The following is a 14,390-nucleotide window of genomic DNA, read 5'->3' on the forward strand; positions in this document are numbered from 1 at the left end:
GGTTTCCTCCTTGGTGGGAGGTGTACACCTGAGTGTGGCATCTCGGTCCCCAATCTGGAGGGCTTGGGGGACAGTCCCCTGGGGACGGAAGACTGTCAACCCAAATGTGGGATGGGGCAAGTGCCTAAGGCCATGGCAGGCCTGATCTGCCAGCGCCAGAATGGGCACTACGGACAGTTGAGTAGCTGGAGGCATTGGCCTCGTGTGCATGTGGCTCATGGAGGGCTTTCTTGCAGGGTTTGGGCCACAACCACTCAGGACCCTGGTCCATGTCCGGCAGGGGCCCTGCAGTTCCACACCGTTGGAAAGGAGTTCGCTGGGGGTTTTCTGGCCAACCTTCACAAGCTTTTTGTCCAAATGATATCAATTTGGTCAGAAAGCTCATGAGAGTTGGCCAGTATTGGGCATTCGGTCTGCACTGGCGTCCTCGGTCTCACGAGGTGTGTGTCGCGGCCATCCGGGATCACACGCCCGGCCCACTCAGCTCCCCCGAGGTCCACCTCGAAAGAAAGCTCTCTGGGGGCAGAATTGAGGGAGGTGGTATGGCTGAGTGTCAGCCTCAGTGTTTGTGGTCAGGTGGTACGCTGATAGTCAGGGTGGCCTCAGGGGAGGCATGCAGGTTTCTCCTGCTCTGACGGCTTTGCACAGCTCTGGAAGGCACGGTTTCCTCTTGGGTGGCAGGTGGAGTCCTGGGGTGTGGCTCAGGGGTCCCCAATCTGGAGGGTTTGGGGCCCAGGAGACTGCCCTTAGGTCCCCTGTTGAGACGAGCTCCCCTGAGGCTGAGTTGAGGGAGTGTGTCAGGTTGATCTTCAGGCTCTGGCTTTGTGTCACCCAGTGTGCGCCAAAGGTGGGTGTGGCCTCAGAATGCCATGCAGTGTTCTCCCTCTTTGAGGGTTTTGTACAGCTCCAAAATGGCTTCCGTCCACATTTACTTTGTGTGTCATCTTAGATGGTAGACTGTTGCCATGTCCATTGTGATTATGGAACCATATATCAATTGTTAGCATACAGGGAAATATAAGTTCAATCAGTAGCTTGATTCTTTTCATTCTCATCAGAGAGAATGAGCCTTCACCATGAATCTTCAACAGCGACCCTGACAATTAGTTCAGCATCCATGCTTTGTTTGCTTTGTTTGTTGGAACCAAAGAGTGGTACCTTTACTTTGATATTCAGTGGTTTCTCAAGTGGCAAGATATACAGACAGGTCATTGGCAATAACCCAAGGTCTATGAAAACACAACAAATCTATCATACAAAGTACTGAAGAAAAGAGATTTCTGTGCAGGAGTGGAGCAACCACCTATTTTCAGTTCTACATATCTGCCACTGAGATAAAAAAATAAGCAGCATCCCAGGGTGCACCATTGGATTTCAGCTTAGTTGAATCATCAGTGAACAAATCCCATTATTTAGAAAAACTTTTATGAATTGGGTCCTCATTTATTATGTATATTTATTTAGACATTTGGTCTGGAGGAGGGTCATACTTCACTCTAAGGAATAGTTGCCAACCTAGTTGCCAACCTTTTTTATGTAAAGCTGGGGATCCACTGGGACCAGGTTGGCTGCTTTCTTTTCCATTTGACATTTACTTTTGACAAGTGAATCTTCCTGATCCCTTACCACCTTTCTAGCCAATGAGTTGGATTTGACCCCACCCAACATGGGACTATCAGACTGGTGAATCATATGACATTTATGGGTCAGATGTTTAGTTTAAACACAAATCCAGTATAAGTCATCACTTCTTTTCCAAAGGGGTATATCAGAACTGCCACCTTCTTGTTCTGCATTTAAGAAGCTTGACATTTTCCACTCCATCATAACAAAAGGTTGAAGAGACTGAAATACCAAAAAATGTTCTTAGATCCATAAAAGAGGGGAGGACACAGGGCAAACCACTGCTCTCAATGTTGGAGAGACAGATTAATACAGAGAATCATTGTTTATTTGAGTAGATTCAAAAGTAATAACCACTGTGGGAACCAGCTTGTTGTGGTTTGAGCCCCTTAGTAAGGATGCTAATTTGTGGGTCTAGTAGAACATTCATGTGTAAAACTTAACAATGCAAAGGTCTGTTTTTATATATTCTAGTTGGTGTCTTACAGATACAATATTCTCTAAGAACCATGAGAAAATGTTAGATTCTCTTCTTTAAACAAATGGAGAAGTGCCAATACGACAATAGTAAAATGTTTCATTAATCAGAATCTGCTTAATTGTCAACTGTCAGTGTTTTATCCCTTTGTTAACACATAACATATATAATATAAAGACCATTATTGTATGTAATTCTCTTGGTTGCAATGGATTATATAATGTTTTTCTCCTACCACTATACTTTTTCCAATTACACAGTGGAGTGAGATGACAAAGTCAAAATGCCCACGAAAAGGGTTTTAAATATTTTTTAATGATAATTTGGGTATTTTTTTTTCAAAACATGTTATATCTTAACTAGTCTCTGCTTCCCTGACATACCCAACATTCTGACTTGTACAGAATAGGCTCCCAGCAAATATTATTGAATTCAGTAGTTAAAAGGAGGGGATGTAGGAAGTAATAGAAATTTCTTAACAATATTTGTATCCTTTTAAAATTTTTTGTGACAGTTTTCCTAATAAATATTACCAACAATTTATATTATTTCTGTCCCTCTAGTGAATATATGGAAAGTGGAAAGAGATAGCAGATGGGTTTCCCAGTTTTGACGTGAAAACTGGAGAGCTGTGTAAAGCTTGCAAGACATCAGTTTCCTCTGGTGTTTTCATACAGTGAAGGGAACTAGTTGGGGCAGCAACACATTTGATTCATCTCCAGAAGAAGCAAACTCCTCACAAAGAAAGGTGTCAAAATGGATCAGAATCAATAACAACTGCCAAGCAGAGCCTGCTCTAACATGTCAGTCATGGGACCACTGTGGGGAGAAATAATTTCACTGGGGTGAGGAGATATACTGCAAAAAACTCAGGGAAAAGTTAACTTATTTGTGCATTTTAATACATTTTAAATGAAAAATAATATTGTCATTTCTAAGGTTTAGCTCAATACATGTCTCTTATGATTTGCTCTACTATACTGAATTTGCAAATGGTCTTTCATAAGTTGTGTTCCACATATGCTTTGTTTTTGATCAGCTGTATAAAGGTCACTGTAATGAGGAGTAGGCTTCTACACAGTCTGATCCTTAGTAACAGTATGCCTAAGAGGACAAACTATTGTGGCCATGAAACTGAAGACCATTGTTAACCTGGAAGAGCTAGAAGAGAAGGTGACTGGTTATTAGAGGTGGAAACAGAAAGTGAGGTAGAGGTCAAAGATATACTTAATTGACCTGTTTGCTTCACATTTCTTCAAAGTAATAACCTTCCATGCCTATGAAATCAACTTTATTTCTCCATCTTCCAAATGTATGACATATGTTTACAGGATCTAAAATGAGATGTAAATTTTAAATAAAACTGTATAGGAAACATTAACATTTTGCATACATTCAACACCATATCTCCTAGGTGCTTTACATATATTATTTATTCTCACAATAGTCATATAAGATAAGGATAATGAAGTAGGGGTTGAATAAGTAAAATATTTTGAAAGCAATTGGTAATACAGGGGTCCAACATGTGTCTACCTTTGACTAAAGCTGAAGCTACCTCAGCTATATGACATTGATTTCCAAACAACATATATTTTATCCAAAATAAGTGTTTTAATATGCATATTCTAGGTTATTATTTCATTTTATTATTTTACTATGGCCTAAGAATACCTATCAATTATTTTTTTACCATTTCCAGGCAGGTACCTTGAGTTAATGACCCTATTGCCTTAAATATTTAATAACCACATTGTATCCACTCTGAATTATTTTTCTCTTTCTTCTTTGTGACTGTCTTCTTGAACATCATCACTACTATAGATTGAATTTCCCTAAAATTCATACTTTGAAACCTCATACTGTGTATGCTAGTATTAATAGGGGGGATTTTGGAAGGTGCTTAGATCACAAGGGTAGAGCCCTTAAGAATGTGATTGGTGTTTTTATAAAAGACACCCCACAGAGCTCGTTAGCTTGTTTTGTCAAGTAAGGTTACAATGAAAAGACAACTGTCTAGGAAGTGAGTTTTCACCAGACACAGCATCATTTGATACCTAGAACTTGGACTTCCCGGCCTCTGGAACTATAATAATTAAATTTGTGTCACTTGTTAGACACCTAATCTGTGGTTTTTCCTTTTTCTTTCTTTCTTTCTTTCTTTTTTTTTTTTTAGTAGCGGCCTAAGGCTAAAGATATTCTCCTGTAAAGGTCTAGAACTAGTCTCGTTCATCATAAAAATGGAGTCATCACTCTTTAGTCCAGCCCATTTTAGTATTTCACTCAAAATGCTGCATGGCCACATTTGCCGAAAGAGAAAACTTCATTAACAAGTGAAATATCCTAATTCTATTTTTCATGATTTTGCCATACTTAATATTTTTGTCTGTAATCACATAGACTTCCTGGGGTTTTATTCATTTGTAAATTTAACAAATAATCTTTGATACTGATACTGCATATCAGACACTGTTCTAGACATTGGGTTAGGGAGGTAACACTTAAAAAAAACAAACCAGAATAAATCTCACCTCCATGGGGCATCTAGTGGGAGAAAAACAGATATAGATACAGACTATATCAGATGGTAATACATGCTATCTAGAAAAATGAAGTAGAAAAGGGAGAAATGGGATAAGATAATGATCATAGCACTTACCCCATATATTAAATTTTTGTTCAGTTGTCTTTTAAGTTTTGAAACTGAAATTTTGTTAACATCTACATGTGTTTTTCTTCTTTGATTATCTATGTCTTTATTTGTTCCTTAGCTATTGTAGCAAATTACCACAAATTGACTTTAAGCAACATACATTCAGCAGTTCTGAGATCAGAGTCCAAAATGGATCCAGAGGGCTCTGTTCCTTCTAGAGACTCTAGGGAAGAACTATTTCCTTGTTTTTTCAGCTTGTAAATGCTGTCTATATTTCTTGGCTCTTAACCCCTTCTTTCATCTTCAAAGACAGAAGTGTAATATCTTCAACTTTTTCTGATTCGGATCATCATACATTCCTTTTATAAGGACTCTTATGATTACCTTCAGCCCATCTGGATAAATCGGTATACTCTTCTGATGTCAAGATTCTTTATCACATCTGCAAAGTTGTTTTTGTCATTCCAAGTTCCATACTCACAGGTTTTGGGGATTAGGATATGGACATCTTTGCAGTGCTATTATTTTGTTCTCCACTATCTGATAATATGTATAACTATAAATATATATATATATGTGTCCATAAGTACATATGACATAAATATATATCTTGTGTATAAGCATTTACATTACATATGTATGTGTGTGTGCATATACATATTATGTATATATATATATACATCTTATATATATATATATATATATATATATACACACACACACATATAAAAAATATGTGGGGTGGTGATTTTTTTCAAAGATAGAGAGTAAGTTTTAAGAAAATAGGGACATTTTTAGGTTTTTGAATTTAGATTCAGAAAGCCTGGAACCAAACATTTCAAGTGTGTGACTTTGGCAACACTTTCAACTCATTTGTAAATATATATTTCAAAGACACATTGTAAGGCTCAAGAAAGAATATATATAACTGCCTCTTATGTGCTTAAATATGCTTTTCCTCTAATCCATTGACTTCTCCAATAACAGCTACCCTAAAAGAAGTAAAATAAGGAGCACCTGGGTGGCTCAGTCTGTTGAGTGTCCAACTGTTAATTTCAGATCGGGTCATGATCTCAGGACCCTAGATCAGGCCACCTCTGGCTCTGTGCTCAGCAGGGAGTCTGCTTTGGGATTCTGTCCCTCTCCCTTTACCCCTCCCCTGTTCTCTCTCTCTCTCTCTCTCTCTCTCTCTCGATCAAATAAATCTTTTAAAAAACAAAAGACATGAAATAGCATGATAATAATAGAATATCCTTCAGAGATAAAATAGTGGAATAGTTGAAAAATCCTGACTTTGAATACTGGAACAGCAATATCGAATACTTTGAGAGGAATAGATCTGGACATGATTTCCAGATCCACCAATTTTGCTGTGGAAACCTGAGCAAGTTGATTAAATGATCTGTACCATGTATTCTTTATCTGTCTCCAGCTATTATTTGCCTACATACCTACTTGCCTTTATTGGGGAGAATAATCAAGTCTAAAATTGTTACAGTAATTAATTAGCATTATAGTAGATATTCTGATGTATTGAGGATGGTTACTACTGCTAGCCAATGCTTTTAGAATGCTTAATTTATGCCTAATCATTTGAGGATTTTGATATATTAGCTTATTTAATTCCCAAACAACTTTGAAATAGGAAGCATTTACTCAATATTTTATAAACAAAGAAAACAGGCACAGATAGATTAAGGTCAAGGTCACACAGTTAATAAGCAATACGGATAGGATATGAATCTATAGATTAGGTTCCAAAATCCGTGTTTTGACCACTAACCCGTAAATTTTAGTTCTCTTTTTCTTCCTTCCTAAACTACCGAAGTAATTTGACGTGATATTCAGCCATTGGCTCTTTATGTGTAAAACTAATACATGATACTGTTCTGCCTTGTCTAACAAAAAAAAAATTTGTTGTGAGAATAAATGTGGGGCAGAAGTAACATTAACAAGGCCCACTATATTCTTGGCATCTTATTATATTCTTTTACAGATTAGGAAGCAAAATTTAGAGGACCAATGATTATCCAAGTCACACATCTACTAAGGGACATGACAGATTCTGAAGTCCAAACCGTTTCCAACTGAGTGCCTATCACCTAATCAAATAAAACAAGATATTATATAATATGAAATATAAGCATGACATATTTTTTTAAATATGTCATGGGAAAAGGGAAAAGGGAAATTAATATTGCCTAGAAAATGATAAATACCTGTTGTTGATACTGCAGCTTTTTTGACTCACAAAACAGTTGGCAGACTTTTTCTGTAATGGACAGAGAGTAAATATTTTAGGCTTTGAAGGTCATGAAGTCTCTTCCAGTTTCTCTCTTCTTCTGTTGTAGTGCAAAAGCAGTCACAGATAATACATAAATGAGTGAGCAGGGCTATATTTTAATAAAACGTTACTTCAGAAACAGATAGTGAGCCTGATTTGGCCTCTGGTGTCATTTGCTGGCTTAGGCAGATACTTCAACTTTAAATCTGTTGAAAAGGCAATATATATTAAACAAAACACCAAATAAAAAATATTCTCTTGGTCTAAAAGGAAGATTTCTTAAATAATAATACTAATAATAGTTAACATTTGTATTGCACATTTTACTTGTCTTAAGGACTTATGTAAAATCTTGTAAGATCTTTCTAAAGCAAATACATTTTAAACAAAAGTTAGGCAAAATTTCCAGGGACCCACATCTAATCAGCAGTGAAGTTGAGGTCTGAACCCAGTCTGTCACTCTGAGCTCTGTCATCTTATTCACTATTTCACTTTATCCTCTCTTTACTACTAATCATTGATCTCTTAACTTCTATAAGGAAGGTCGGTTAAATTTTAATCTTAAACCACAGATGTTACGATTGAATAACTTAAACTTCTCTTCATGCCAGTGCTTCATTTTAATAAAAAAAAAATAAATTGTTGTGGGACACCTGGGTGGCTCAGTGGGTTAAAGCCCCTGCCTTCAGCTCAGGTCATGATCTCAGGGTCCTGGGATCGAGCCCCACATCAGGCTCTCTGCTCAGTGGGGAGCCTGCTTCCTCCTCTCACTGACTGCCTTTCTGCCTACTTGTGATCTCTGTCAAATAAATAAATAAAAGATCTTTTAAAAAAATAAATTGTTATGGAATGTGCTGCTTTTCATGTGGAAAGATTACCGGTCAATAAAATTCATATCACGAAATAGTGATCGTTTTATCTGAAATTGATTTAAGTTTATTGTATATTTGAGTTTATTGACCAAAAAAGTTAGTTTTAATGGATGCCATCAGCATTATAAATATGTAAATGACACAGAACCTTAAATTATTAACTTTAAATTATTAAGTTCAATTCTATAAGATTTTGGATGTTTAGATTTTATAGGGTTAAAATACCTAGATCACACATTTTTCCATTCCTCATTGGTTTATGTAATGGTATGATCATAAATCATATCTACCTGTAAAATAGGAATAAACTGATCATTTGATCTTTGCAAATAATTTTTCCATCTTCAAGTGAATGTTGGTTTGTACCAGTTTACATTTTTTTTTTTAAGATTTTATTTATTTATTTATTTGTCAGAGAGAGACAGGCTGCAGAGCGGCAGGCAGAGGCAGAGAGAGAAGCAGGCTCCCCACTGAGCAAGGAGCCCGATGCGGGACTTGATCCCAGGACTCTGTTATCATGACCTGAGCCGAAGGCAGCGGCTTAACCAACTGAGCCACCCAGGCGTCCCACCAGTTTACATTTAAAATGATAAGGCATGTTAATATTATTTACTATTAAGGTTGTTAACAACAAGAAAATGTTTGTTAGGCAAATGTGATAACCACTACTCTATGGAAACCCGGTATTTGTTAAGAAAATATTTTATAAATGTTTGAAATTTACTGAATTTAGTATGATTCTTAATATTATGAACTATATATTGGCATATGTTGGAACATTTACTTTGCTAGAAACAAAAACATTACATTTTTTTCAAAGATTTTATTTATTTATTTAACAGAGAGGAGGGAGAGAGAGCATAAGCAGGGGGAGCGGCAGGCAGAGGGAGAGGGAGAAGCAGGCTTCCTGAGGAGCAAGGAACCATAGGTGGGCCCACACCCTAGGATCATGACCAGAGCTGAAGGCAGATCCTTAACTAACTGAGCCCCCCAGGCGTTCCAAGAACATTGCATTTTATATAAAGGCTTTAGTAAGTTGTATTCACATGTTTAAGTTACATTTTAAGGAGACTACATAAAAATATTTTTTATTTTAATATTAGTGTCAAGACTACATTTAACTGGGAAGTCCTGTAAAATTGTAAGATATTGGAGGATATATCCTGATAAAAGAACAATATTTTATTTCAACTCTCATCACAAAAGAGCAGTTACTAAAAATAAAATGATATTGAATTCTCATTTAATTTAAACAAATTGTGTGATGTAAAAATTAAAAAAATATTCTCACATTACTCAGTATTTTTTAAATAGATGTTAATTGTACTGTTACGCTAAAAAGCTCAACGCATTATGCTTGGGGAAAAAATCCAATAAACTCGCTTCAGTCTAAATCACCATCAAGGGAACAGAAACAAGTATGTGTCAGTATGCTCAGTATTGTAGCCCAGGGGGACATAACACTTGCTATGTATGGGGAAGAAACAGCAGGACTTTTCAGTAAAAAGGAGACAGAGGGAAAACTTGTGATCACAAAACAGAAAAGCATATTGCTGATAAGACATAAGTGTTAGAGGTTTTCTACAACCTCAAGCTGTGCTTCTCTCAGCAAAAATCTCATACTAATTTACACAAGGCAATTTAAGTTGCACAGCTAGAAAGAACTATGAAAAATGAAATTAGTTGTTCTTTTAGTAGGGATGATTCATTGCAAACTTTGAAAATGCTTTACTCTTTTGAATTCTGTTAAAATAGCTGACACTAGAATTGCCTTATAAAATTTTTTGTTTTAAAGAAGGGAGAATGGTGTTTTTTTTTTTTTAATACATTTGAATACATTCTTACTGTTTTCCATAATTTTTGTCAAATTTGTATACCTGGATAAAAGGAAGTTTAAATCACACATATAATCCTGCTTAAAGCCCACAGCTTTAGCCTTGGTCTAATTAAGGATCCACCATCACCCACAGAAAGACTTCTCCATTGTTTGTTCTCAAAGTGCAGTGTAAAGAGAAGGAGTTGTGAAGGAAGTGGAGTATAAACAAGGCATCCCATCTAGATCACCTCCTGGCTTGGCTTCTTATTTTTCTACTGTTTCCCTACCCAGAATGTCTTATCTGTCACACTGATGTGTAAAGAAGAATTATTCTCTTTTTCATCATCTGTGGTGTTTGTAACATCATGAATTTTAATTAAATAGGAAAGAACAATTGAATGAAACCACATAAGTTGAAATAATTCTGTAGACTGTAATTTTTTTTTTAATATGGAATGTTTCTATATGTTTATTATTTTCTGGAAGTGATTCATGATTGGCTGTGGTAGCCTGACATGAATTTATTTGTGGCTTATCATAATTCCAGTTAGGCTCATTCTTTTTCAGGACCAGAAAACCCAGAGGGAACTAGATCTTAAGAAGTGAGAAAAATGAATTTTCTAGGATTCAGTGAGTTCACAAAAGAAATCAAGGGGAATCTGACTTGGATTTATTTGTTCATTTTACTCAGTCTAAGTTGTATTCATCATATTTCTATCAGAGTTACAATTGCACAGGATTTTTAGAGTGAAGTTATTGCTTTTGAAACTAGTGCACTCACTATTTCTGTAAGCCAGCCAATCATTACCCATGTAGAGAATATTTGGGTGACTCAAACATTATACTTATTGAATTTAAAATCCATTTCTGGAAACAAAATCTGTATGTGTGTACTCTCTTGTCCCCATAGTTGCTAGCTGGTTTTACTCTCATTTATTTATTACTATTCCAGTTATTACTATATAGCTGTCATGAAATTCTGCTCAAGAGAGTAAGGATAATATCAACAAATGAAACCTTCAGTTAAGCATTCAGTGATCAAACCTATAGACCTATTAAATCTCTATTCTTCTTTAGTTTCTGACACAGATGTCTGTAACACCTGGGTCAACCTAATTTGTTTGCTCTAAACAATCACTCATTTAGCCTCCTGAAGAAAATTTCAGGTACTCTATGATGCTCCTTTTCTGTGAAGTATTGAAACTGTACAAAACATATGGTTATTTAAATCGCTTGCAAGTAAATATTTCCCTTCTTTCCTTGATCATGTATAATACAATAATAATTTTATGATTATTCAGGAGTATTCTCTGTCTTGTGGTAGGACTACTTTCATTGATAAAATAATTTGAAAGGGTGAAGAAATATGAAAAGAAGGACCAAAGGAAGGAAATCCTAAAATATTCACAAAAAAATCCATAAAATGTTTAAATTTGCTTCTTTACCATAGTTAAGTCATTCCCACTATATCTCTATATCTATCTATCTGTCTACACATGCACACACACATATACATAGTCTTTGAAATATCATTAGATCCCTGGATAATACTGGAAAAGGAAAGTAAACTTTCTAAGATATATTCTGCACACTGTTAATAGAATGAATATTTTGTAGGCTTTTCAATATAGAAACCATTTTATTGTGCATTATAAATTATAGTATTAAAGTAGAAATAGTAAGCATTACATAATGAATAGCAGTTTTTCTGGAATTAAAATATCTTTAAATACTGTCTATAACTGACTAGGACTCACAATCTCACCTTTGCACTTTAACTTTGTGATAAAATATTCATAATTTAAAATTATGCCTCATGAGTTATGATAAATGAGATAATGTGTGAAAAAGTGTTAAGAACAGTGCTTAAGTGTGTCAAGCACCCAGTAAAAGGAAATTATCATCTTTACTATTAATAAACATTTTTGCTTTTTAAAATATGTATCAGAATTTTCTGGATTTCACTGTTGTCAGATGGCATTGTTGACTTCTCATTCTTAAACCACTTGGATATTTGTGACATCACTATATTATTTGCATCTCCTCATAGCTGGTTTTCAATCTGTAAGCACCAGTATGGACTGAAAAATTGTTAAAATATTGAAGTAACTCCCTTTTGGATAAGCACTACAATAATATTTTATATATCACATGATACAGTATGATAGTAAGTTATATTGATTAATAACTTCTAAAATAAACTAACTCAAACTAGTTTCATAGGACTGCATGAAGTGATTCTTGATGAAGTGTTCCCTGCTGTTGCATGATTTAGTTAATAATAGAGAAAGTGAGTATATAAAAATTTCAGCTAGTATCATAATGGCTAGAACCTTCTAGGTGACAGTCCAAACACTAAACATTGTGCTTCCTCTTACTTCTTCCTCTCTCTTTTTTGCTTCCCTTATTCTCTTTTTCCTTTCTTCCTTTCTCCCTCCTCCTCCCTCCCTGTCTCCTTTCCTGGCTCCCTTCTTCCCTCAGGCTTTCCCTCCTGCCCTTCATTCACCACTTTTAATTGCTAAGGTCCACGTGCAATTACTTTAGTTGAAAAGGCCTGTTGGCATTTGTTAATTCTGAGTAAACTGCATATGTTTGGGGAAGACGTTATATAAAATAGCCGTATGTGTTTTGGGAAAAGTAGGGATAGTGAGGTGGGGGATACTGCAACACATGTCCAGATAAAAATAAGAGAATGATATATGGCTTAAAATTTGGCACCCTGGGGGCACCTGGGTGGCTCAGTGGTTTAAGCCTCTGCCTTCAGCATGGGTCATGGTCCCAGGGTCCTGGGATTGAGCCCTGCACTGGGCTCTCCACTCGTTGGGTAACCTGCTTCCCTGTCTCTCTCTGCCTGCTTGTGCTCTCTCTCTCTGTCAAATAAATAAATAAAATCTAAAAAAAAAAATAATAATTTGGCACCCTGGAAGTTAAAAGACAACTTCACATAAAGGTGACAGTGAAACACAATGGTGAAAATACATCTTTTCAATAATTAGTGTTGGTCAATAGGATATGGAGAAATATGGAGAAAGAAAGTATGCATCTTAACACAAATATACACAAAAATTGATTTGAATGGAATGGATATTTAAGTCTGAATGATGAAACAATAAACATTTAGAGGAATGGATGGGGAAAACAATTTTGTCAACTTAAAATAGGCAAAGGACTTAAACATGATAAAACATATTGAGGGTTGATGGGGATAGAAATGAACTATAACACTCATAGATAGCTGATTGACTTGTAAATTGATAACAGGTTTTGAAAATTCTTAGTGGCTACCATAGACAAATATATATGTATTCTTTGACCCTATTTCATTTAGCTTCAGTTTCCTGTTCCATCTGCTAAAAATCTTCCATTTTCTTCCTTTTCATTTTTCTAACTTTCTAATGTCATAGTCTTGAGATGGACTTTTCTTCTCTATCTATACTTGCCCCCAAAGTGCAGTTCAGTGTTACATGGTTAAAATTTGATGTATATGGTAGTGACACACATTTATATTTCCTGCCCATATGTGTCCTTTAAACCTTAGGCAATTGCTGGAATTTTAATAGTAGTGTGGCCTATATACATTTATTCATCAGGATAGTCCTCATTGATGCTTAGTATCTTGGAGTAGTTATTAAGTTCATGTGATCAGATCCAAACTCTATTACCCTACTGAAACTTACTGCTTCCTGAGGATTCCTTGTTTTAACGAAAATTAACTCTGTTAATCTTGTATGTCAGGACCTAACAGTTGGTTCCTCACTGTCTCTCAAAAACTTCACATATAATAGACCTGGTAATCCTGTTGACTGTATCAATAAAATACTGAATATGATCATTACTCTCCATATTCACTTCTAAAGCTCTGATCTAATCTATCATCCTTGTTCACCTAAAACATGGAAACCAAACCCTACTTGATCACTTTGCTTTTTTTGTTATTCCTACAGAATCTGTATTTCACCCAGAAGCTAGAATAATACTTTCAAAATATAAATCTGAACTCAAAACATTTCCTCATAATTCTGAATAAAATTCAGTGTCTGTGCCCTGACTTAAAAGGCCTTATATAATATGGCTTCTGATTTCTGCTTAAATCTCATCTCCCTCATTTTCACTCTCATACATCTCACCTCATCCACACTGTTTCCTTATAGTTTCTCAAATACTCCAAGCACCTTCCCCTTATTCTCATTGCATTAGCTGTTTACTCGAAAAGCAGTTCTGATAGATATTAATATAGCTAAGTCCTTCCATTCAAAGCACTGCCCCAAATATCCCATATCCCCTCTACAGACAAGGCATTTTCAAACATTCTTGTTAAAATCTTCTCTTTCTCTTTTTTTTAATGTAAGGTTTATTAATTTGGAGTGCCTAAGGGGCTAAATCAGTTAAGGCTCCAACACTTGATTTCAGCTCAGGTCATGATCTCAGGATCCTTAGATTGAGCCCCACTTCTGGCTCCATGCTCAGTGCATAGTCTACTTGTCCCTCTCCCTCTGCTCCACCTCCTTTCTCTCTCTCTCCTTAAAAAAAGGAAAAAAAAATATTTTATTTATTTATTTATTTATTTTAGAGACAGATGGAGAGAGGGTGAGAATGAGAGAGGGAGGGGGTAGAGGTAGAAAGAGAGAACCTTCAGCAGACCCCCTGCTGAGCATGGACACTTC

Source organism: Enhydra lutris, unplaced genomic scaffold (assembly GCF_002288905.1).
Source record: "Enhydra lutris kenyoni isolate GAN:26980312 unplaced genomic scaffold, ASM228890v2 scaffoldscaffold15, whole genome shotgun sequence".
Lineage (NCBI taxonomy): Eukaryota > Metazoa > Chordata > Mammalia > Carnivora > Mustelidae > Enhydra > Enhydra lutris.